The following is a 25657-nucleotide window of genomic DNA, read 5'->3' as shown; positions in this document are numbered from 1 at the left end:
CAAAATATACCGTAGTGTTGTTGGTAAACTGACCTTACAGGTCATAGTGGCAAAACAAGTTTGGAAATAGGAACAGGGCCTTGCTCAAATGAGTTTACCATTTGTTACAGCTCTCAGAACCATGGCCTACATCAAATTTAGTTATTGTATCAAGCACTCTGCAGTTTGTTGGTGCTTTATAAATAATATATATGTTTTTGTAATTCTTTATTTTTGTTGTGCTTGTTGTGTACAGGCATCCTGTATTGCCACGACAGCGAATGCAAGTGTTTCAGCATACATAATATAACATTAACATGGCAAATACTTTACATGCACCTTTTTTGTATTGATGTTAAGAAACTTTGAAAAAAACATAAAGTTAAGTATTAGTTAGCATTAGAGTAAAACCGGTTAGCTCAATCTAGGTTGAGAGTAGCACACGGACCAGCTTATATACCAAAGGTTGTGCGTCTCTAGGGTATTATGTGGAGCGGTTTCAGGGGCTTACTCAGTAGCAGTATATAGTCAACCTGCCTAATATCTTGAGTGTAGGCGCGTTGGGCACGGAAGGTATATAGGGTTTCCCTGCGACCGCTATTTGAAAAGTAGTCATTCAACTTTGCTAAATTATCTAACTTATAACTAAAACGACTGCCCGTCTCGGAGGATTATCAGCGAGGTTTAATGTTATTTTGGGGCAGTGAATGCTATGGGCCTCCTGCATTCGGTTAGTGCGGGACAGCAGCGTGTGCAGTTAAGGCATAAGAGGCAGAGCACCCCTGTAAACATAATACTAAGAGCTGAGGTCGAAGTTAGGAGTGGGGGGGTAAACAGAGAGGGGTACATATACCCCTGAGCCAGCGGGTAGGGGTGTGGTGAGACATGTCTCCAGGGACAGCTATCTGCGTGCGCATTCTGCATGCTTAATTATTAGATCAACAGGGAAACAGTGCAGCACCATGAGACAGTGCAATATATAAAACATTAACTTGGGTAAAAAACATTGCAGCATGCAGTGCGTGGCTGTGTAAGAGAGTCAGGTCTTCTCCGTGGCGGCTGCTTCGTTCCGTCGGGTAGCCGGTATGAAGGGGCGAATAGTAGCCGGGTCCCATGTTGGTGGCTGTGGCTTAGGTGGTGGTGGATGCGACCCTGTCTCCGCAGGGGGTAGTCCCAGTTGTTGTAGGACGGAGCCCATATCAGATATGTCGGCAACTTTAAGAGTCCCAGTCTCGTGAGGTATCATGAGGCTCCGTTGTGCTCCCCATCTGTAGGGTCTTTTGTGCTGTATCAGCACTGTGGTAAGTGGTCTCAGGGACCTTCGCCACGTCATCGTGGCCCTGGATATGTCCGAGTAGAACAATAAAGAGTGTCCCTCAAATTGATAAGGAGTGGTGTTGCGGACCGCTGATAGGAAGGCCTGCTTGTCTGGGCCATGTTGAAAACGCACAATTACATCCCTGCTGTGTTGTTGGGAGTTCGCTTGCGGTTGCGGTAATCTGTAGCATCCCTCCAGTAACATGGCTTTAGCTTGTTTTGGCGCGAATAGGCTGGATATTAGCCTTCTGAATAGATGGGGGATTTCTGCAGTTGTAACACTGTCGGCCAGGCCCCTTACTTTAACATTATTCCAGCGCCTGCGATCCTCCATCGCTGCAACTTGATGCTGGATTTGGACTAATTCGTTCCTGATCTTAGTCAGCTCACCTTCTAGGCTGGTAATGCGGGTATCGTGTGCCGCTGTGCTGATTTCTGTGTCTTGTAATCTCACCGACACCCCATGTATTTCCTCTTTGAAGGAGTTGATGTCTGCCGCAATATGTCGGCGTAGGTCTTCCAGGAGGGCTTTTAGCCGGTCCTCCGTGACAGGCGGATTGCTTAGTGCCGTGGGCTTGCTTGTATTCCGCGCCTCCGCCATCATGTCCAGGTTGGATAGTGAGTCTTCACTGGACGATCTGGACGGTGCGTCGGAGAGCGGCGCCATGACAGGTCTCAGGGACGCTTGCGGCCTCCACAAGAGTTCGCCGATATCGGTATAAATAATATATTTAACCCCTTCATGACAGATGGTCTGTCAGAACTCTCATAATCTGTACCTAATCCCCATGTCCTGAAGGGGTTTGCAAAATACAAAATTATTATTGATTATTAAGTGATTATTTAAAAAAAAGTGCATGTTTATCTTGTAGGTTTTATAAAGTAAAACAGAAAGTTTTGTTTTTTTTGCCATGTATCAGATAACTAAGCCACATTTCCACTTCACACCACAACAACTGCAACTGCGGAGAGCCAAACTTATCTTTTAATGTATATATGAAAGTATGTGGCTTTTATAGATGTGTGTAATACACTTCCTGATATAAATATAGTAAGCCTGCAAATAATGTGCTCACACATCTAAGAGTAAACCCACAGAAAGAAGCCTTTGAGGTGGGCATGGTGTATATCTGTACATACACATAGCTCAAGATATACACGTAGTCTGTACACACACAGCCTTGATATGAATGTGCATACACAGGCAGCATACTGCTTGCCCTGGGCAGGGCAAGCTCTGCCTCCTCTACAGGATTGGGAGACAGACACACCCAGCTGGGCTCATTCTGCCTGTATAGCAACCCAACCCTGTTAGAAGAGAATCACTTAGCTCTCTGCTTCTACAAGGCAGTACAGAGCCCGCTGGCTCCCTGCACCCACTGTGCCAGAATAGGACCACACAGGTAAACACCTAATGTGAAACTCAGAATTCTCTCTAAACTCTCCTTGTATGCTGTCTGTAATAGCAGTAGGAATGCATTGGACTTTAGTTATGTTTTTCCAAAGGTGTCTTTATTAGTTCTGGCTGGAAGAAAAACTTTGTTTCTGACTCATGCATGTTGTCCTGGCTGTACAAAGGTGTGGCTTTATATTCTTTCTATGTATGTCATGCAGCGCTTTGGTTATGTATATGTGAGGTTATAAGAGTATATTCTGTATTTAATATACAGCGTTGGTATTTTATTTTTGGTTTGTAGATTATCTTTGATATATTCACTCGTGGAAAGTTTATGAAAGAATGTGATCCCTGAATTCTTCCAGTTTATATATAGATATTTTGTAACACCACTACTGTGTGTGCTCTTCACTTGATACTTGTCTTGCATAAAAATCATGTGAGCTAGGTATTCCTTGAGTGATATGTATATACAACTTTCTTCCAGTGTATTTTATTAATGTGTATATAGTTAGCTTGTCTGCAGACTATTCCTTGTGGAATTCGTTGATTGTACTTCGTTCCATATATAATTCGACATAAATATATACTGTATGTGCAAATTATCTATTTCCCCCTCAACTACGTCGTCTAGTAATTTTTGCACTCTATTATGTATATGTGTAAAGATTATATATTGCGATCCTGCTCTGTAAATTGGTATTCCATGCATTGTATGTAAACACAGTTTCACTCTATTGTATGTATACATTCTCTCACTCCCTCTATTGTGTGTGTATGTGTGTGTGTGTGTGTGTGTACCAACTTTCGCTCTTTGCATTATTGCTGATGTTTGGTTTAGATGAGAAGATTCTCCCTGGCTATTACAATACTGGGGTCTGAGTTACGGGCACCACACCCTCCACTACTGGAGTTTTACTTTATTTCTTTCCTTATTTATTTTGGGGGTGGGTGGGGTGTTACTGAATTGAAGTATATGGCAATATGCACCATCTACTATTTTATATGTAAACGTTCGATCTGATCTCTTAGTGAATGGCTTGTATTATTATTATTTTTTAATGAATCGTTAAATTGATTTTTATGTTCATGAGTAGCTTGCATGTATGTGGAGTAAAGTTCTGTATACGTATGCTAGGACAAGCTAAACCTGTTGTTGTTGTTGTTGTCGTCGTCACATGGTTGGTCATGAAGGGGTTAATAAAATGCTTGAAATTGTATTTAGAGAGTGTGTGCAGTTGTGTTAAAGGAGACTCTGTACTTTGGGCGTCATTAACAGTTCAATGCATAGATTTGATAATAAGAGTAATGTGTATAGGTACACATATTTGTTTTAATGTATTTACACGTGCTTGTTATTGCGGATTATGGAATATAAAGTTTGTGTGTGTGTGCTCCTGCTGTCTGTGATTTGCAGTTTATTATTCAGAAAGTGTGTGCAAAATAATAGTTTATTAATGTAGATAATGTAGTGTTCTGTGGAGCTTAGTGTATGCTCTGGGAGGGGCTCACACGTTGCTTCTGATTGGTAGAACTTTCCTCACCAAATTCTGGGTCTGAATGAGAGGAGAGCAGTGATCATGAGGGTGTGGTGGCTATTTTGTCAAAATGTCTAATATGAGCTGCAGGAGCTCAGAAGTTTTTCACTTGAGCCTGGAGGATTTCTCAACTAGTTTTGTAACAGGTTTAGAGACCAGGAGGAGATTTAACTTGAGATGTAAACCTGTTCTGCTAGACAAGAAATCCCAAGAAGGCTTGGTTTATGAAGATAAACTGAGTAGAGCTTCTTAAATGTGAAATGTACCTTGTCCAGCACAGGGAAATGTTTGGGAGTAGACCAGATTTGGTTTAATCTTGGAAGTGGAGTTTGGAAAATGTCTCAGTATGGAATGTGGAGGTTTTTGTTTTGTTAATCAAACCCACAAAGGTCATAAATGACACTTAATGTAGGGCATGCTGGTATGGATAGAAGGTTAAGATCACCAACATTCTAAAAGAAATCCTCAACCTAGTCCTAGTGCAAGTACTATGGAATCTTGGTACATATGGGACTATGGCAAACTGTGTTGAGTATATTTTTGGTGCAAATAAGTTATTTTCCTATAACTTCATACGTGCTCAGGTTCTCTGGTTATGTGTTGCTCTGCTCTGTGTATTATTGCTCTGTATATTACTGTGCTCTGGGTGTGTCTGGAAGTCCTGGCCTCTATCCAGAATCCTTCAGGAATGTTGGTTTGGGAGCAGAATGACTAACAGCGGTTCCTGCTCAGAGAGAGGGGGGGGGGGGGGAACACAGGGGGAACTAGGAGGAGGGGCAGCAGGAATTTACTAAGGGAAAGCACTCTACACCAGAGCACGTGTTTGCAATATACAAAATTATGTGCACTCCAAACCAGAGAAGAACTCACAGAATGCCTATAAACATGGAGATTTAGTCACATGGTATGGGCCATACAGTACCAGTGCTCCATATTTCCAAGTCTCGGCTACAATTGTAATTACTATGTAGGTTATTCTACTTACCTGAGACATTTAGACGCATGATTTAAATACCTATAGAGACCTTACTGAAATGTAAGGTTTTTGTTGGAGATAATTGATGAGGAACCCTAGGTGAACCTCGAAGTTAACACAGTAAATAGAAAATGATAACTGATTGACAAGTGGTTGCTAAATTGTATTGTAATCCTTCAATGACACTTAAAATGTCTTCTGGCCATCAGACAATGTTATCAAGATGTTGATTGCTCTGGGTGGAGGGGCAACTTAACAAAGCTATCACTTCTCATCTCTTTCATGTGCAGGAATTCAGGACTTGTTTCTACTACCTGTGATAAGTTGATCTCTTACCTCCCCCTTTTAAACTTCAATAGAAATTGAGAACAGAACTGCAGGACAAGTTTTCACACATCACAATAACCCAACCCTTTTCTTTTTTCGGAGTGGAAGGCACTCCTAAAATTGACAAGGTTTCTGATATATGACTTTAGCGGCCATACACTAGAAAACACATGGAAATATATTGCACAGGGGCAAGTGCATGTGTGATTTGTACTAAGATTGGCTTCCATTAGAGGTGGTTTGTAGCCATAACACATCTTCATTTCTGACCTTTTCAACTTCGGGATTGACGCACTAGATAAACCGGTCATTTCTCGCCTGTTTATAAACCAAATCTTATGTTTCTATGTAGTTAATAAACTATTGTAAACCCTACCAATGGAGCATGATATATAATACTTTGTATAGAGACATGAGCCTTAACAAAACAGTCCTTTATTTGCCGAATAAGAGTATATTGGGCTACACAAAGAGTATATACAAAGTTTTATCCGTAAATAACTATTTGAATGCATTATCAGATTTACCTCTACTCTTCAAAGGATTAACTGTTTGCATGCTTTAAGCGCCCACAACCACCACCAAATGGTGACCAGAGGAATAGATAGGTAAAGATCCACGTTGAAAAGCTATGGGTAGCAAAATGTTTAATTGACTTTAATAAGAATTAACATGGAGGATCTGTTAATGCTAGGATCTTATAAAACCCTACTGAGTGACAGATTTATAAGAACATCCCCTGCCTTCAAAATGTTTTGAAAAAAGCTAAATATTCATAGTTTCCAGAGGGGGCTCTGGTAACTAAATAGAAAAATCAAGATCCTCTGCAGAGTGGTTTTAGGTACACAGAAAGGAGTGGTTTGCAGAATACCTCTTTTATGTAGATTAAACGTGACTTGCCAGTTTTCGTGTATGGAATCAAAACATTTTTTAAAGGCTTCAAGCCAAAAAGGCCACACCAGATCTGTAATTGAAACCTTACAGGGTTATTAACTAAACTCTGCATTTTAACAAATAAAATCAGAATGGCAAAATTAAGGCTAAAATAGCTCATATCGAAAAATTCTCCAGCTCCCCTATACTTACAGCTTGGCTATTTTACCTATGTTTGCTAGTCAGATCTAATTTGTTTTTAATTCTGAGGTTAGAGACTAAATCCTGCTAATAATGCCCAATATCAGAGTATCTCCTTGCATCCAGCTGTGGACGACTTCAAAATCCCATTAGTGTCAGTCCATCATTTTGGCAGTGACGGTATAGTCCACATTAGCCGGGGAGCCTATGGTTTCCAAATCCCTGTTAATTTGCCCTGCAGCCCTTATAGATCAAGGCTGGTATGGAAACAATTGCAGCATTCTGAGAAAACGATGAAGGCCTCCCGAGGAATGTGAGTGTTAATATGAAGGCAGAATGCGATCATCCTGGAGAGCGAGCCCAGTGACGTGTAATTTCTACATCCCTTAATCAGATAATCCTACAGAGGAGGAAGAAGGGGGAGAATTAGGGTGTGGTTCTTCAATTTCTGTTCTGAACTTGAGTAAGTGTGTAATTTGGAGACTGTATAATACACTCACAATGAATACATGAATAATGTGGCACAAAAGGGACTTTCACAGCTGCACAAATGTGTGGAAATAGATTACTTTTTTTGCAACCATGATTTTGATTTGTGCAATTTGCGTAATAAAGGGGGAGTATTGTATTTTTTTTTTTAGATATACTATATCTAAAATATAGAGGGAAGAGTTATTAGTAACTCCTATTTTATAAATAGTTTTGTATCTAAGCATATAACGCACAACATTATCTCAAACTTAATGAACTGTGTTAGGGGTGTATGACTCAAATAATGACAAAGTGATTTTCTTTTCTTGAGCCTTTAGAACAGGCTTCCTCATACTCCGGCCCTCCAGATGTTGCTGAACTGCAACTCCCATGATTCTATGAATGAAATAGGCTGAGAATCATGGGAAATGTAGTTCAGCAACATCTGGAGGGCTGGAGTTTGGGGAAGCCTGCTTTAGAATATTAATGCAAGTATGTATTTTCTAATAATCAGAGCTAGCGAGGTATAAAATGTAATAAGTTATTCAAAGCAGAGGTCGAGGATCTAATGACATCCAAACATAACCTAAACCTGATTAGGAGGAGTTTTGGTTCCCCTAAATGTGTTTTTGTCTAGACATTGTGAGTAAGTGGTTGTGGTACAGTATTTCTAGTACTTGTTGCACAGTAGTTGTGTTACAGTAGCGCTGGTTAGATTATAAACAGGACAACTGAACCTTTCTTTCCGTAGTCAATATAAGTATTACAATTGAGTTGGGTAAAAAATATCTAAACCCTGCAACACACCCGAATACCATTAAATTCACCCTATTTTGATACAATATTGTGAGAAATACAAATCATCTGATTGGTACAAACCTATAGGGTTAAGCTCTGAAGTATGGCATCTTTTAAAATTGGCCTATTTTTACTATACAAAAAAAGCAAGAGAAGCTGTATGCCACATTATCAAAATAAAAATGTGAGACCACAAATCTCATTGCATATATATATATATATATATATATATTAGACATATACAGAGATTATATAAAAAAAAAAAAAAAAAAAAAAAAGTATAATGGTAAGATCCCTTCCCATCCCAGGTAGTGGTTGGTCAACGTGTGCCTATCTTTCTCAAATAGCTAATCATTTGTTATGGTCTTGTTTGTAAATTTACACACAATAAGTGACTGAATAAATAAACTACTTAGTCATATAATATTTATGGCAGAAGTCTGGGTTATCTGTAGTGTCTTATCTTCTATGTCCACAATAGGTCATTCAATAAAAGGTGGATTAAGAATGCAATATAGGAATTGAGATAACGTTACCATATCTCTAATATTATGCTCATGAGGTATGGACACTGTAAGTCTGCATTACCATGGAAAGCAGTTTGACAACTATGTAAACAATTAATAACGCCATTAATAACGGGCTTATGTATGTGATGTTATTGTCTTTTCAAATGTGCAAATGTCTAGCCACAAGAATTTAAAAAGTAAACTCCAGCTGCCACTTCATGTCCAGCTACACGACTTCCATACAAATAAAAAGCAAAACGCACACGCACACACACACACCAGAAAGTTAAATGTACAATTCTAACATACACACACACCCCCCCCCCCCCCCCCATTTTAGCTGCAGTGGAAACTGTATGCAATATGCCCTGCACTAAGGTTGTATATGGTACCTTAATTTTGCTGTAGGATTTGTAAAATTGGTTTCCTCGCAGAGGTGGTTTGGATGTGAATGGCAGACCTTCCAAGAACACGCAGCAGCTTTCCTGAGAAGGAAACACAATTGTAGAGAGATAGTACATTTTAGATCATAGATAAGAATAGACATCTAATATGCATACTTCTTAACTGCCATCAAAGTATTTCTGCGTTTGAAGAACCCCAGGCAAGCCAGAACGTGGAGCTGTGTGAATAGGTTGAATCTATTGCCTCAGTCTATAAAATATCAGGTGTATGTGTGTGTGTGCAGCATGCATACTATGACTAAAAGTGCTGTAGAAGTGACTCGGCCATCCTGTAACTCTCCAGCTGTTGTACTGTTGCAGGTCACATGATCAGCGTTATATAGCAGCTGGAGAGTTACTGCTTGCTTGTCCCTCATTATGAAACACAAAGGAATCTCTAAGACTCTTGTAAGTAACAATCTGCCCATTCACACCAGAATTATGGACTGGAATTCTAAAACCTGAGACTCCAGATCTGCGACTTACACACACCCCATATATGAAGGCAGATTTTCCAGTGTGTCCATTAAAATGCAAATGGATTTTTCTACAATACACAGTGAGGTGAGGTGAAATTATTTGGAGCTAGGAAGCTCAAAACCACTATTTTGTTGAGATCATGCTAGCTGAGAGCCATACACGACCTCAGGGGTAGGAGACCTTTGGCACGCCAAATGTTGTGGACTACATCTCCTATGATGCTTTGCCAACATTATGGCTGTAAGGGTATTATGGGAGATGTAGTTCAGAGCATCTGGAGTTCCAAAGGTTGCCTACCCCTGCACTACCTGTTGGACACCTCAAACATGCAGAATACCCCACCAACTTTCCTAAAACTATATGGTGCCCCTAGCAGGTTTTAATAATGGTATAGAGTTTGAAACCACCTTTGCATGAAATTATTGATTTAATACACGCAGCAAATGATAGAACACGTATCCATGACACAAAAAAGACTGAGTCATACAGCACGGTTCTTTGTGTGTGGTAAAACAAGACTAATCAAAATGGCTTCTGTCCTGGAGTTACTGTTGGTTATACAGCTTCAGAACCACAATACAGACTTCCTGCCACAACACTGGCAAGTTTTAATGACAAAAAAAAAAATCAAGGTGTGCCTGTTTAAAGCAAACAAATACTCGGTGTATGTTATAACCCAGTTTTTATGGTAGAATAGTAGTATAGAAAGACGTACACTCTGTCCAGCCTCCTCCGGCAGCAGGCCAAACACAGTCAAGGGTATCCCTTGCACTTTAAGGGTTTAGAGCAGATATCAGCTTATCATGTTGCACATGTTTATGAATTACCCAACGCAACATGCTTCTAATTCTGGTCGGAATGATTTACAGAAACAATTGGCAGTGACCGTTTGCATAGCAAAGGGTACGAAGGGAAGGCACAATCTGTGTGAGTAGGTGGGAAAGTGCACATGCTTAACAGCCAACATAGATGGGTAAGGGGAGGGGAAAGAGCATTTGTCCATGTTGGGTGGCTGCTGGACTTGAACAATTGGAGAGAAATGTTAAAACAAACAAGTAGCTGTACCTTCATCATACAGTGTTAATATACTGGTGCTATGTTATTACAGTAATTATTTCCCTAAACCCAGCCTTTATAAATACACAGTGTTAAATCTTTATGGTATTATTATTATTATTATTATTATTATTATTATTATTGCCATTTATATAGCGCCAACAGATTCCGTAGCGCTTTACAATATTTTGAGAGGGGGGGATGTAACAATAAATAAGACAATTACAAGAAACCTTACAGGAACAATAGGTTGAAGAGAACCCTGCTCAAATGAGCTTACAGTCTATAGGAGGTGGGGTATTAGAAACATTAGGATAGATTAGAAACATTAGGTGAGACATTACAGTGATTACATGTATTTAAAGAGCCGGTACATATGTTGCAGAGTACCACCTGTTTAATATCCCTTAATAAAACAGTCAGGGGGTTTACTCACTAAACACCAAAGTGTAGTGAAATAAAACTGAACTGCAGAATTTTACAAAGTGCTGATTTGGAAACATCTCCAATTCTGCTACAGTCATAGCATGGCTTAGTCTAAAATTGACCAAAGCGATAATACAAAGTGAATTTCAAATTTAAGGCCAGAGTAGCCAAACTGTAAGCATAGCTGACGTAGAAAATGTTAATGCTTAGCTATTTTAAACTTAAACGCACTTTGAATTAACGTTTGTTTCTCATTTTGGTGATTAACCCTGTAAATGTTGCAATTTAGTTCTAAATTCCTTTAAACCACTATCATAAATTAAAGGGCCCCTATAGTGCCAGGAAAACAAAGCTGATTTCCTGGCACTATGGGGTCAATGCTTTCCTATGGGGAAAATCTGATGCTGGAGGTCCTCATTCAGAGCGTCCAGCATCAGATAACGGACCAAAAGTCTGTTTGGATTCCGGAAGCCCACTAGTGATAGACAGCCACAGAGGGCAGACTCAGAGTGTTTTCTGGAACTGCAATGTTTTACATTGCCGCACTAGGTGCAAAAGGGACACAGCACCCAGACTACTTCAATGAGCTGAAGTGGTCTGGGTGCCTACAGTGTTAAAGGTGCCTACCTTTAACTAGTAAATTTAAAATATAAAGGAAAAATAAAGTGCTAGGAAAACAAAAGTTGTATAGTGCCCTGCTTCCTTACGCAACTCCCCCCCTTTTGGTGCTGAAGGGGGTTAAAAATTCCTTTATCACTTACGTGATTCCACCGCCGATGTCCCTAGGCGCTGGGTCAGGTTCCTCCTCTGCCATCATCATTGTATGATGTTTGATCCTATGGGGTTTGGGGTGAAACTGGATGTCCTCATGATTACATGCAGCATCAGTTAGGCAACCAAGTCTCCTAACCACCCAGAAGGTGGAGTTAACTCTGCAAGGTAATTATAGCAGTTTATCAAAAACTGCATTAATTACAATTGCAAGGTTAAGGGGACAGGGAACCTGCACCCAGACCACTTCAATGAGCTGAAGTGGTCTGGGTGCCCATAGTGTTCCTTTAAAAGGGATAGTTCTCCAATTCAACTTTGTTTCACGCTCTGTTATTTTGGACTAACATTTTTAACTTAATTGGTCAGCCCTTGGTTTAGGGAATAGTCATTATTGCATTATTCAGTTACAAAACTTTAAACCAGATTTGCAAACTTTAGATTTAAAATATGCCTTCTGGGTACAGAGGATGCAGGATAATTTTTCCAGATCCACCTATATTTTGCAATTTTGTCTTTCAATTCACAGTAGTTCAGTTTTAGTGAATAAACCCCTTTATGATTCATTTGTAAGACCTAGCTTATTTTATGCGGAGTAGAGAATGAGTGGACCTGGAAATGTGTGTACAACAGGAGTGCTGATAAATGAGCATGATAAGCTATCTATATCGCTCTGTATCACTGTTGAGTGTATTTATATTGGACTTTTACAAATATTAACACACCTTCCTGACACCCTGCTGACCCACACCCTCAATGTGTGCTCTGTACAGACACATCCACCAGTACCCTGAATGCATATGTGCTGCACATTGTGTCTAGGCATGTCTTAAAATAGTATTAATATGCACTGTGCTACAGGCTTTATGCAGAGCTGTGTGTATCCATTTTAAGAACAGTGTGTTGCTTATAAATAGTTGGCTAGGAATGAGTTGTGCGATGTGGTTCTAGCCAAGAAGCTAAGGAGTATCAGTTTTGGAGTGGTGGGATGTAAAGACGGTATTTAATAAAAATCACACAACTGCATATACTCATCACAAAATGGATGCTCGGAAAAACTTATAGTTAAGCTTCCATTGCCGTTTAATGAACAAAACAGACTGCTTAGGTGCACAGTGTGCGCCAAATGTTTGACTTGATTTTCCAGATAATTTTTTTTGGACAGAAACTAAGGAGAAACATAATCCATTAGCTAATGCGTCACCAATGGATACCCCTTTATGAGTGTAGATATGCAAATAACGACAATACATCCCGTTTTGGTTACTTGCCTTTTTTTTTTTCCTTTACCAATTCCTTTCATTTCTCAGTAGCAATGCAAGATCCTAATGAATTGAATCTATAGAGACACCATGGTTCATATCCGTATTTGACAGGGATTTTGCCGTTTTTAACAGTTAGCCTTGGTTATAGATCCCTCACTTAGAAATCTTCAAATACTAATGGGAGACATGAGCCTTTGGGAGACATGAGCCTTTAATGGATGTTACATTTGTGTCTTTCAAATGCAGCGAATGTCAACACTTGCATGGCGTAAATAGGTTGTTTTTTTTGTGCATTTGGACAGGGCCCGCAGTGCCTACAAACTGCAGTCCTCGGTTATTTATGGGGATTTGGGGGGCATTGCAGTGTGGCACCCCTATCTTATAGCATTCTTTACCTCTGAGACAACTCATTTTTGTTTTAACAACCTAAACTTGTTTATGACAATGTTTTTTTTTCCTCTCTTGGAATGCCTAGAAGGCTGTTGGGAGTGCATTAGTGTAAATCTGTTACACAGGGGAGTGAAGGAATTCCCAGTCTATATCCAGAGGTACAGCACACTCACAAGGATGACCCTGGGTTAAAATTTGCTACTTCCCCCTCCTCTATCACCACACCCTTTTCTGAAATTCTAACTATCTCCATTCCCAGGAATCAGGGAGGTGATCTGTTTGTTGTCTTTTTTCGGGAGTGAATTCTCTGTTATTTAACCTTTTTTCTTTCTTTTTTCTCTCTCTTGCTTGAAACCATACCCAGCTGATTTCAGTGTTTGCTAAATGTGATACAACTAAATAAATATGTGTATTCTCACCCAAATTAACTCATACCTGGGAAGTTTGGAGATGGAATCGTAGACCTTGTGAATATTTGGGCTTTTCTTGTAGGTTGCCTTTAAAATATATGTCCCTTGGCTCTCAGTTAAGTAATGCAACTAAGGTTCAAAGAAGACTTTAACTGTCACTTATGGTCAGATAATTCCTATAAATAGCTGATTTAGTAAAATTATCCAATTCGGCTACAATCCCACTCACGTTTAATTTTGCATTTAGAGTTTAGTAACTAGCCCTACCCTTATCAAACCCTGAAAAGGTGAGGGAAATCAGGACTCGCCTGAATCTTTAATTATTTCATTCTGTATCGAAAAATATGTTTCACACCTTGTCCAAAGTCTTTTTTTTTTTCTTTTTCTTCTTTACAAGTATCTGTGATTGAGTTTTGTTTGAAGTTGAAAATAAAGCAGTTCTTCTTTTAGTGACTGCACGGATAAACCAGTTCTTTATTTTACTGACTTGCACAAATTGAGTTTTATGTAAATCATATCAATTTTTTTAAATTATACAATAATTTAAAAAGCATGTTATCGGAACATCTGTAGAACCTATATCAAAAAAGACTGCAACTGTGCATGTTATTTATTGGTAAATTCAAGCAGGGTGTGAATTGTCAGATTCAATTTCTAGGACAATATGGCTGAGCTGAAAAGAGATTTTTGTTTCTTTCTCTCTTCGATCTGCCTGCCAAAGCTTACAAGTTGACATTTAGTTTGCGTTTCTGACAAATCACATTTTAGCTGATAACACTTTTGAAGGGTTCCTCTTTAATGCAATTCTTACGATGATCACCCAGTTCTTCATTTGCTGGGGATCAGTGTGTGTGATTCCGCAAGGCCCTACTGGCACAGCATGCATGGGTGTGGTTGCAGGAAGAGAGATTTTAATAAGTTCCTTTCTCTGTTCCCACAAACTGGCTTTAGTGACTGCAGACCGCAGATGAAGCGAAACCTCCCGTCATCTTTGTAGTCTGACAACCACAATTCCCAATATCCTAATAAAATCGATTATCTGAGTCTTCAGGGCTATTCCCTGTACCTTGAATTGTGTCGCATTAAAATTCAAATGACAAAAAAATTGTCAAGCGGTTACTATTATGGAGCCGGATAACATTTCTAGATGACCTATTTTTGTTTTTGTTCTTTACTTAACCTAATTTTTTTTTTTCCAGTGGGATTTCAATTTGATATAAGTCACAGTTTAGTGAATAACCCCTCTTATAGCAAGGAGAATAACACTGCATGCTAGCAGAGGGGGACATCTCCCATCATGCATCAGGGGAGTAGTATTTGAACACAGCTGGAGTTGTTTGAAAATACCAAAGAGTGTCTTAGCAACTGCAGTTTTGTGTGTGCGTGTATGAGTGTATATTTGGTTGTGCGTATAGGTTGTGTACCAGGGATTTTCTTGTGTGCATGTTACAACATTGAGCACTAAATCCCTGTTTATCTCCCCCAGAGTGCATATATTGTAAAGGGGACATTTTGTGTCTGCACTGGAACATTTCATACACATCTGGAAAACATTTTGCTTGGGGTCACACAGCAGGAACCTCCCCCTCCTTATATGTGCTCCAGGGGTCAGGAAGCGCCCCCCCCATCTCCCTGCTCCTATCATATTTAACCCATATGTACACAGACATTATTCCAAAATACTTGTGTTTGTTAGCTGTGTAATTGTGTCCGAGAATGGTATATGCATATGTGTGTGTCTATCTAAATGTATGTAATACAATTGTAGTTTGCTACTCTTTTTGTAGTGAATCTATTGTTTGCTTATTTTGTATCTCTAGGTGTGTCAAGCATCAGCTCTTTATTTATTTGTATTTCTTGTGTTGCTACAAAGTGTTACCAAGTTACATGGGGACATTTAAACAAAATTTTGTTGCAAAAACATGCTGTAAGAGGTATAAATCCCCCCCCTCCATGCCTAAACATCAGAGTTCATTTTCTGATCATTAAAAGGGATACAGTGCTTGTACAAAGCAGTGAAGTATGCAATACAATACTCAGACCTCAAGCATTAAATGAGTTAAAAAAAAAAAAAAGTTAAGATGCAATATTCGCCTTGCACACACCTTTCGCTAGTAGCTAATGAAGCCAAAGAGAAGATCTTGTAGTAGATTTTACACCAAACAGTTAACTAAATCAATCACAGCAAACCCACACATTATTTTTTTCAGAGAAAACCAGAACCACATAATTCAGACAGTTGTCATATTATCTGTAACCATGGGACCCACTAGAAAACTGTAACCATAACAGAGAACACTGACGCAGGCAAGTTACAATGTAGTATTTCCCCTACATGAAAACAGATTTAGATTTTGTGTTACTCGCTCTACGAGGGGGATAGCCCAGCACCGGGATTTAACCCCACCAATGCCTTGATTTCAGGATTATTCTACCTGATATTTTAACTTGGAGTTGCGGCATCGTCTGTGGGTGGGTTCTATATCACATCCACATATCTTTTGTTACATTAGATTTGTGGAGCCGTGTTTGTGGACACTTTCACTCCATTCCTACTTGCCATAGACTGGCCTTTGACTCCCCAGCTTTCTATATAGAGCAACTCCGGTGAAGCATGGCCATCATGTGGTTGTCCCACCTGCATAGAGTTTTTGTGCTACTACTATTTTTGCTGAGCAGACATAAAAGTGCAATCCCTATTCCAGACACTGCAATTTCCCATTGTTAATTAGTGTTGTAATTACAGCTCCCCAGACTGCTAGTTTATTTAACCCTCTGGCTGCCAGCCCATAATCCATGGCTTTGTGATGCACATGCCCTAGCCTGCCCTCATAATGCCCTAATGAACGATGTGGTTTCCAGGGTTGGGTCAGAACTTTGCTCTCTTTGCCTTACAGCTGCCCCACCTATCTATCTCCTTGGTATCACCTCAGGAATGTAGTTCTCCTGGTTGTGGATTAAACATACATGAGTGAGAATTGTCTGCTTTGGGTCTTAGCTGCAAGGATCCAATGTGACCTCTCATTGTATTCCATGATCCAACTCAAAAATATACCTCCCAAGTGTCTCTAATTAGGATGGACAAGTCCCTATTTTGGACCCAAATCCTCTTTTGTCTCCTAATGTCCCTCTTTTCTAAGAGTGACATGTTGTTGGGCCTTAACAATCTCACAGTAATATGTATTTAAACTACAATAAATGCATTTAGTCTATGTAAATAAGATACATTGTTCTTTTTTAGTAACATACATTATTAGTAAATCTCCTTAAATTTCTCAGAACAGTCCGCCCCTGACCACACCCTTAAAATTAAGGTGTCCTATTTTGTCCATGTGAAATGTAAGGAGGTAAGCAAACATAGGACTAAGAAAATGACACAGAACTCTATAAAAGTATAAAACGTTATTTGCACATTGTCCTGTCAACTGTGTAGAACCATTAAAGGACCACTATAGGCACCCAGACCACTTCAGCGCATTGAAGTGGTCTGGGTGCCAGGCCCAGGGGGTTTTAACCCTGCAACTGTAAACATAGCAGTTTCAGAGAAACTGCTTTGTTTACTTTGAGGGTTAATCCAGCCTCTAGTGGCTGTCTCCCTGACAGCCACTAGAGGCCGCTTCTGCAATTCTCAGTGTGAAATCACACTGAGATGACGCTGGACATCAATAGGAAAGCATTGAGTAATGCTATCCTATGGTTGGTTTGAATGCGCATTTGGAGCTGACATAGGGGGAGGAGAGGTCACCAGAGCCGAGGGAGCACGGTGCTGGATTAAGGTAAGTGGCTGAAGGGGTTTTAACACCTTTAGCCCAGTGGGAGGGGGCCCTGAAGGAAGGGGGACCTAATAACCCTATAACCCTAACGAGTTTGTTTTCCTGGCAGTATAGAGCTCATTTAATCTGTATATAACTCCATGAATTCATAAACCTATTAAAGGGACACTGTAGGCACCCAGACCACTTCAGACTAGACAGCCACTAGTGGGCTTCCTAGATTGAAACGGTCCTTTGGTCCGTTAACTGATGGTGTACGTCCTCACGTTCTGCATGAGGACATCCAGCTTAATTTCCCCCCCCCCTAGGAAAGTAATGATTCAATGCTAATGTGCCCGCGGCATTTGCTATGCATGCACACTAGCTCCCGCTTGTTGTGGGGGACGTCGGAGTGGGCAAAGCGTCGACCCAGCGCCGGGGGATATCGGCACTGGTATCATATATGTAAATAAAGGGGCTTTAGCCTTTTTTTTTTTTACCCGGTTGAGTAGGCATCCATGTTTAGAAGTAATTTAGGTTAGGAACATCCTAAATACTGTCCAAGTCTTCCACATACAATCACCAGAAAGAGCTCTAGGTTCATAGTTGCATTGAAAAAGTCATCACACAATTTGCCATTTTCCTTTTAGTACATTTGGTTGGAGTTAAAGCAGTTTTGCATTCTATAAGCTGTATGACTAATGGGACTAGACTGCTATAGGATATTCCATATTTTATGTGCAAAGACCTCAAAGTGTGTATGTGTGTGCGTACTCTATAAATTGAAGGAAACAATTTGTGTATTTAACACTCCTTAGGGACACCCATATATCTGTGCATGGGTCACAGGCCAATTCATTGTGAAATTTTCCTAAAAGTATATGTCACAAGCTGGTCTTTCTGTTTGACACTAGTTCACCGAAATCCCTCCCCTGTTTATTTGTGACAGTGTCTGACTGAGGGAGCCCCTCTTCACCGTGCTTGACTCCTAATGTCTCTTGGACATATAATCCCTGGTGCCCCTGTGCCCTGACACATGTGACAAAGATGAAAATAGCGTCAAAACATTCCATGTAAACATTCCATCTCTCATATTACCTGGAATTCTGCTCCAACATTCAAACAAGACTCTTGCACAACCCGAGACTCTTACAGTTTTTTGTTTTTTTTCCCCTCTTTCCCTCTCTCCTGCGGTCAAGGCTCTAGCTGCAGATTTTCACAATAAAAATAGCTTTATCTGTTTCAATTACACAGAAAGTAGACATAATTTAAAAATGTTGTTTGTTTTGCGCAATATGAAATGGCATTGGTATCACAAGTGATTGTACAAAATTAGAAGGCTAGTGTTTTGTTCAGCCTGCAGAAAAAAAATGTAAAATATCTTCCGACGTATGTTCTAGAAATGAACGTTGCAAAGTTCTCATACCAAGATTCAACTTGTAAGACTGCAAACTTGTTTGAGCAGGGTTCGTGTCGCCTCACATGTATGATATAAATACTCGTATTTTTTATTTGCCCACTGTACAGAGTGTTGGCACTTTATAAAATAATATTAGGGTATACAAGTTGATAAAACATTTAAAACATTAACCCTTAGGTAGTCTTGCACAGAGGTTGCAAGCGATGTATTAACTTTGAATAGCTAATTGTAAAATACCTCTTTAAAAGGACTCTAAGATGGAGTTGACTATATATATATTTATTGCCATATAGGAATATTGCATTCATAACAAAATAAAACTTAAAGCTTGAAAGATGCATATCTGTGAATTTCCATTATTTACTGCACATCTGTAACTTCTATAAGGCTAGGGAGTGGCTGGGTTTTCATAGACAATCCTTGTTCTTGCTTTGTGTCAAATCACAGTGCTGTGCATATATCACATAATTAACTGGGATATTCATCTCGGGGATTGTAAGTAGATTCATTCATTTAAAAAAACAAAAAAAAAACTAAATTAGTTTTCTATTTCAACTAACCTAGGTATTAATTAGGTTCATTTGTATGTTTTTTTGTTTTGTTTGTTTTTTGATCAGTTAATCATCTTGTACCCTTACATGTACATAGAAGCTGAAGATCTTACATTGAAACTATAAGCTTGTAACTATTATTTTACAAATGGTATATGGCTTGTGTGGTCAGAAAGGACAGTAGCTTCCTTTCTGAAGTCACTGGGTGGCGTGGGCGAATAGATGCAATGATTTTTGCACATCACTGCATTAGTAATTAATAAGATGAAGGAAAACACCAAGTAGCATAGGTTTTGCTGCTTAAATCAACTTTAGCATCCTCTTAAACTGTACGTGTGCGTGTATATATATATCTATAGATACACACACACACATATACACACACACACACACACGTTAATCATTTTACTAAAGTCTTAGTTTGGTGGGACAGAACCAATAATGAGCCCTCTGCGCCTCCTTTCTATGCTACCTACTGTCCCTCTTTTTAGGATCTCCATATTATTGGTGTGTCTGAGTGTATAACAGAGCTCCACAGCAATAATACTCACAGTAATGTGCCTTTAAACTACAATACATTTTTTTTTAGAATTAATCTTGTTATAAATTACATTTTAGTTACATAAAGTGCTAATAGTAAGTCACCAAAATTTTCTCAGAACATCCCCGCCCTGGGCCACACCCCCACCAACGTCCCTCTTTTTCCATTTGGAATGCTGGATGCACAGATCTATTTTATATTAGTTATAGTTATATTGAAGACGAAAAAAAAAAAAAAAAAAGAAAACACAATGTTTGCTGTAGCCCAACCTTGTAAAATAAGGCATTGGTGAGCAGTTCTGTAAATAAAGTCATTAGGTATATATTTTAGATTTTAAAGCTATGGAATGGACAGGTAGGAGTAACAGGTGTTGCTTCTTAAAAAAATATATGTATCAAAGATGATATCTGGGTTATAAACTGCAGGTGATAAAGCCAAGGAAAAGTAAAAATGATGAAGGTGGCAAAGAAAAGCAGTTCAGTTTATTCTGGGGCTATTTATAAAATTGCCATGATGCTAAGCAAGGTTATCCGTCAACGTCCTTGCCCAGGCATAGGAAACCTTCGGCACTCCAGATGTTTTGGACTACGCCTCCCATGATGCTTTGCCAGCATTATGGGTGTAAGAGCATTATGGGAGATGTAGTCCAAAACATCTGGAGTGCCAAAGGCTGCCTATCCCTGTCCTAGCCATTATTGCAGTCCCTATTCTTATTACTGGGAGAGCTATTAAAACTCTATTAAACAGGGTGGGGCAAAATTCAGAGTAGGGTTTGAGGAGTCATTAACATATTTATTAATGAACCAATTTCAATGATTTTACATACAACGAATACTTAACATATGGAGATTAGTTTGAATTAGGGATCGACCGATTATCGGTTTTACCGATATAATCGGCCGATATTCGGTATTTTCGGCAATATCGGTATCGGCCAATAGGGATACCGATATTGCCGATAATACCTCCCAGGACCGCCAGGCTCATTACAAGCCCGGCGGTCCTGGGGGGGGGGCGGGCAGCAAGTGTTTACTCACCTCCCAGCAGCTCCTCCAGCTCCCCAGTGTAAATCTCGCGAGACCCGCGGCCAGCTCTGACGGCCGCGGGTCTCGCGAGATTTACACTGGGGAGCTGGAGGAGCTGCTGGGAGGTGAGTAAACGCTTGCTGCCCACCCCACTTCCCTCCCCCAGCTAAGCCAATGCCACTGGACCACCAGGGATTAACATATCCCCCCTCCCTGGCAAGGCAACAAGCAGGGAGGGGGGACAACAAAAAATAAATAATAATAATTAAATATATAAAAAATAAATAAATAATTTAATATAAAAATTAAAAAAAAAGTTTTAATAAAAAATGCCCCCTCACACACACACTATTATTATACACATACACTACACAAACACACTGTGTATATAATTCAGTGTGTTTGTGTAGTGTGTGTATATATAATGCAGTGTGTGTATATATAATGCACACTACACAAACACACTGCATTATACACACACACACACACTATACAAACACACACTGCATTATACACACACACACACTATACAAACACACACTGCATTATACACACACACACACACTATACAAACACACACTGCATTATATACACACACTACATTACAAACACACACTGCATTATATACACACACACTATACAAACACACACTGCATTATATACACACACTACATTATATACACACTGCATTATAAACACACACTATACAAACACACACTGCATTATATACACAAACTATACAAACACACACTGCATTATATACACACACTACATTATATACACACACACACTATACAAACACACACTGCATTATATACACACACACTATACAAACACACACTGCATTATATACACACACTATACAAACACACACACTGCATTATATACACACACACTATACAAACACACACACTGCATTATATACACACACTATACAAACACACACACTGCATTATATACACACACACTATACAAACACACACACTGCATTATATACACACACTATACAAACACACACACTGCATTATATACACACACACTATACAAACACACACACTGCATTATATACACACACACACTATACAAACACACACTGCATTATATACACACACTATACAAACACACACTGCATTATATACACACACACACTATACAAACACACACACTGCATTATATACACACACACTATACAAACACACACACTGCATTATATACACACACTGCATCCACTACACACACACTGCATCCACTACACACACACTGCACAAACACTGCATCCACTACACACACATACACAGCTCCCCTGTCTAAACACACTGCATCCACTACACGTGGCATGTATATTTTGTGCATTTACCTTTAGAAATAGTTTTTTATTTTCCAAAATGGTAAATGTACAGAATATCGGCAAATTATATCGGCTATCGGCCTGAAAGTTCACAGGATATCGGTATCGGTATCGGCTCTAAAAAATCAATATCGGTCGATCCCTAGTTTGAATAGATACGGAAGATGACATATTTTAGATGAGCTCCATTTGTTGCCTCGCAAAGTTGAGCTGTTTCAATTGCATTGTTCATAACACTAGTTAATGTTTGACGCTGTACCGCTCAAATGCTTTTACTCCTTGTTCCTTTGTGAAAATTTACAAATCCCCCAAAAATATATACCTGCAACAAACAAATTTAACTACTAACAAATAAGTTATTTATCTGTCAAATTCTACTCTGAATTTTGGCCCAACCTGTACAAAGTACTTGGCTAGGTAGGCCGAGATCCTTTTTGCAATCTAAAGGTTGGCCAAGGTGCTCCTTAGGTTCAGAGTTTCATGAAGAAAGGGACTGTCACTCATTTTCAGACTGGGACGTTTATAAGACTTAATGGCTGCATCGTTCTTGCATCAGAAATGATGCAAACCAAGAGGAGCAAGCTTTAAAATAGTTTGAGTAATTTTTCATAAGGGGGTGAAAAATTGTGATTGAAAACCCCTTCCACCTGAAGTCTGTGGATAATAAATACAATGTTAAACAAAAATCTGCACACCAGTCAAGCCATAAGACTTGCTTTTCCCATAGAAATCCCATAACTGCAGCGATGTTACAACCGCAAAGGATTCTGGGTGGGCATATGCAAATTAGTTTAACAAAGAATCACATTTTTGCCTCATTCCATTTTAAACATGGATTCCTTTTAATCTGTGTTTGCTGTAGTAGAGTAGAGTGTAGAGTGCTCCATTTATTACTATATATATATATATATATATAATGTGCCTATACATATAACATTTAGAAACCTAGAAAGTGCTGACTTTTATGAATACAGATTTTTCTTTTCTCCTACTATTTGACTTTTTTTGCAGAATGTTTGGATCTAGTCTTTGAACTATTTGAAACCTATGCTTTAGGGGATATAAAAAATTTGAAGGGGGTGGAGGTGACGACAATGGAACAGACAGCAATCCATAATGTTTTAGTTGAGGCTCGCTAAGGGATTGGCCTCTGCTAATGCCATGGCAATGCTGCATATGTAAAAATATTGATTTTATAAGTGCATTCTGGTAAAAATTCAGTGGAACTTTCTCTGGGGTTGGAAAACTGCTCGAGGGTTTTGGAATTATTGCTTTCGTACAGGGGAATATAAAGAAGATTTTTAATCTGAGAATTTATTTTCCCTTTTATTAGAGTATGGAGGGGGAAGGAGTTTATCAGCTACAGATGTTAGAGACGTGTTAGATTCGCTCACTTCTTTTTTTCTCTTCTCTTCTCTTCTCTTCTCTCCCTCTCTCTCTCTGTCTTTGTAATTGGAGAGGTATATGTGGCATTATACACGGATAAACCAGCTCTGCTGGATCTCACAGCCTCCCCTGCAAGTCTCTGCTTGGCCTCCCTACATACTTGCACCTCAAAGCCTCTCTGTTCACAGAACACAACAATTCTGCATTGTTTGTTAAACTTTCTCATCTTCATGCTATTTTTTTTCAAAACATTTTTTTTTAGCGCCATCATGATTTTTAGTCTGACTTCTGACTTGTAATTCTCTTGCCAAAACAATTATTCCCAACAACCATATGTCTCACACTTTGCAAAATGTATCTGTGGAGTTGGCTTTAGGCATTCAATCGCCCTGTACAAAACGTGGAAGTGTGCCCCACCGGATATGTTCATTTTATCGCTGATACATGTGTCTAAGATTGTTTATGCTATAAAGGGGCTTTTTTTTTTTTTTTTGTAAATCTTTCTTTTATTAAGGCATATATGAGGGATACAAAACAAAGAGAGGGAAATGCATAGGTAGTACATAAATAACATTGAAAACATAGTTAGGTACATTTCCAGGAATGTAATGCCTTGATTTTATATTTTGTGAGTCGCTTAGTGGAAACGAGCTTTGAGAAAGCTAGGGTAGGATGCAATACCGTAAGTAAGAGCTTTCCATTAGAGATTATCATGTGGGGCATCTTTAGGTAAGTAATTTAAGTTAAGGCTGAACCGTGCAGGCCAAGATAGCAGCGATGCAGACTATATCAGCGGTGTTAGGGCAGCTATACTGTTTGGTAACGCTAACAGATGTCAGGCCGGTCAATACAGTGTACAGTGTATAATTTATAATTTAGTGTCTCGAGTAGCTAGGTCATGGTATGTCGTTCAACGTCAGCCTATGTCAGCCAGACTGGGGTCGAGTGCATAAATAATTATCAACGGCAGATTAACAGGTTGGTTCGCCTTCAAGGTGGCAGCTCGAGTAGCCTATAGTTATGTTAACATATGATGATATTTAACAGTGGGATGCATGTGGGCTATGGGCCTAACCAATAACAATAGACAATAGACAACATTAAAATACAGCTTTTCAGTACTGGCTAAAGGGTGTTCATGAATGACTGGACACATTGAGGAGACATATATTAAGTAGTTTAGGCAGAAAACAGTGTGCACGTCAAATACTTAGATGAAAAATGTCCCGCCTGTTACTGTATGTTGCCCAGAGGAGTTTGCTTGCCGTGCTCTGGTGTGTACAGGTTCCACCTGCTGAAACCTGAGTTTAGTGTGGCCAGGCAGTCCGGCAGTCCGAAGCAGTCCACAGACATGTGCCTGTCGGCGGTATCCGGGGTTTGCGGCCCATGACACGGGTAAGCGAGTGGGAAGTCCGGCTGGTGGTGGCCAGTGTGTCCGGTGATACTCTTAGTGCTCTTCTGCAACTCCCCCCGGGTATGCTGTTGTGTCTCAGTTGCTTGGTTTGAAGATTTCCCGGCATTGTGGCAGTACCACTGCCATGGGTCACCGGCCTTCGGCCTGAGGCCTTAGCAGGCGCTCGTGCCCTGTCGCCATTGATCCCATCAGCAGGATCGTGGGCCCCGGGGTCCGCCGGATCGCGGTCTTTTCCCAGGGAGTATGGCAGGCTGTAGAGGAGTTCCTCTCGGTGAGCGCCCAGCCCAGAAGAAGGGCGTGCGGTCCCACGGGTAGCTCCGTCCACGGGAGTAGAGCGATGTGCAGGGTCTTGGTTTCGGTATGTCACCGGACTCAGGGGCCGCTGTATGTTGTGGGTCACCATATGTCGGCAGCCTTGTGCTCCATGCCAGGACCTGTCTGCTGTCTGCCCCGGGGTCTGCGGTTCTGTCTCCGCACACGTGGCCGCCACCATCTTGACCGCGGGTCTCAGGCCTGCTTGGTGGTCGAGTGATGTCTCCGAGTGTGGTCGTGGGACATGGACCGGGATCACCCCCCCGGTCCGGTGGGGGGGGGAAA

The 25657-nt window shown here is 40.0% G+C and overlaps 1 protein-coding gene across 1 annotated transcript in view; it reads left to right on the top strand.

Annotated features, from left to right (window-relative positions):
• Positions 1-2603: 2603 nt before the first annotated feature.
• Positions 2604-25657, top strand: part of AHNAK (AHNAK nucleoprotein) — a 53685-nt gene continuing 30631 nt past the window's right edge. Inside the window, exon 1 of the mRNA XM_063438620.1 lies at positions 2604-2699. The gene's annotated coding sequence lies outside the window, so the exon portion shown is untranslated. The remainder of the gene's footprint in view (positions 2700-25657) is intronic.

The sequence above is a fragment of the Pelobates fuscus genome, chromosome 12, assembly GCF_036172605.1.
Source record: "Pelobates fuscus isolate aPelFus1 chromosome 12, aPelFus1.pri, whole genome shotgun sequence".
NCBI lineage: Eukaryota > Metazoa > Chordata > Amphibia > Anura > Pelobatidae > Pelobates > Pelobates fuscus.
This window is presented reverse-complemented; position numbering and strand designations above follow the sequence as displayed.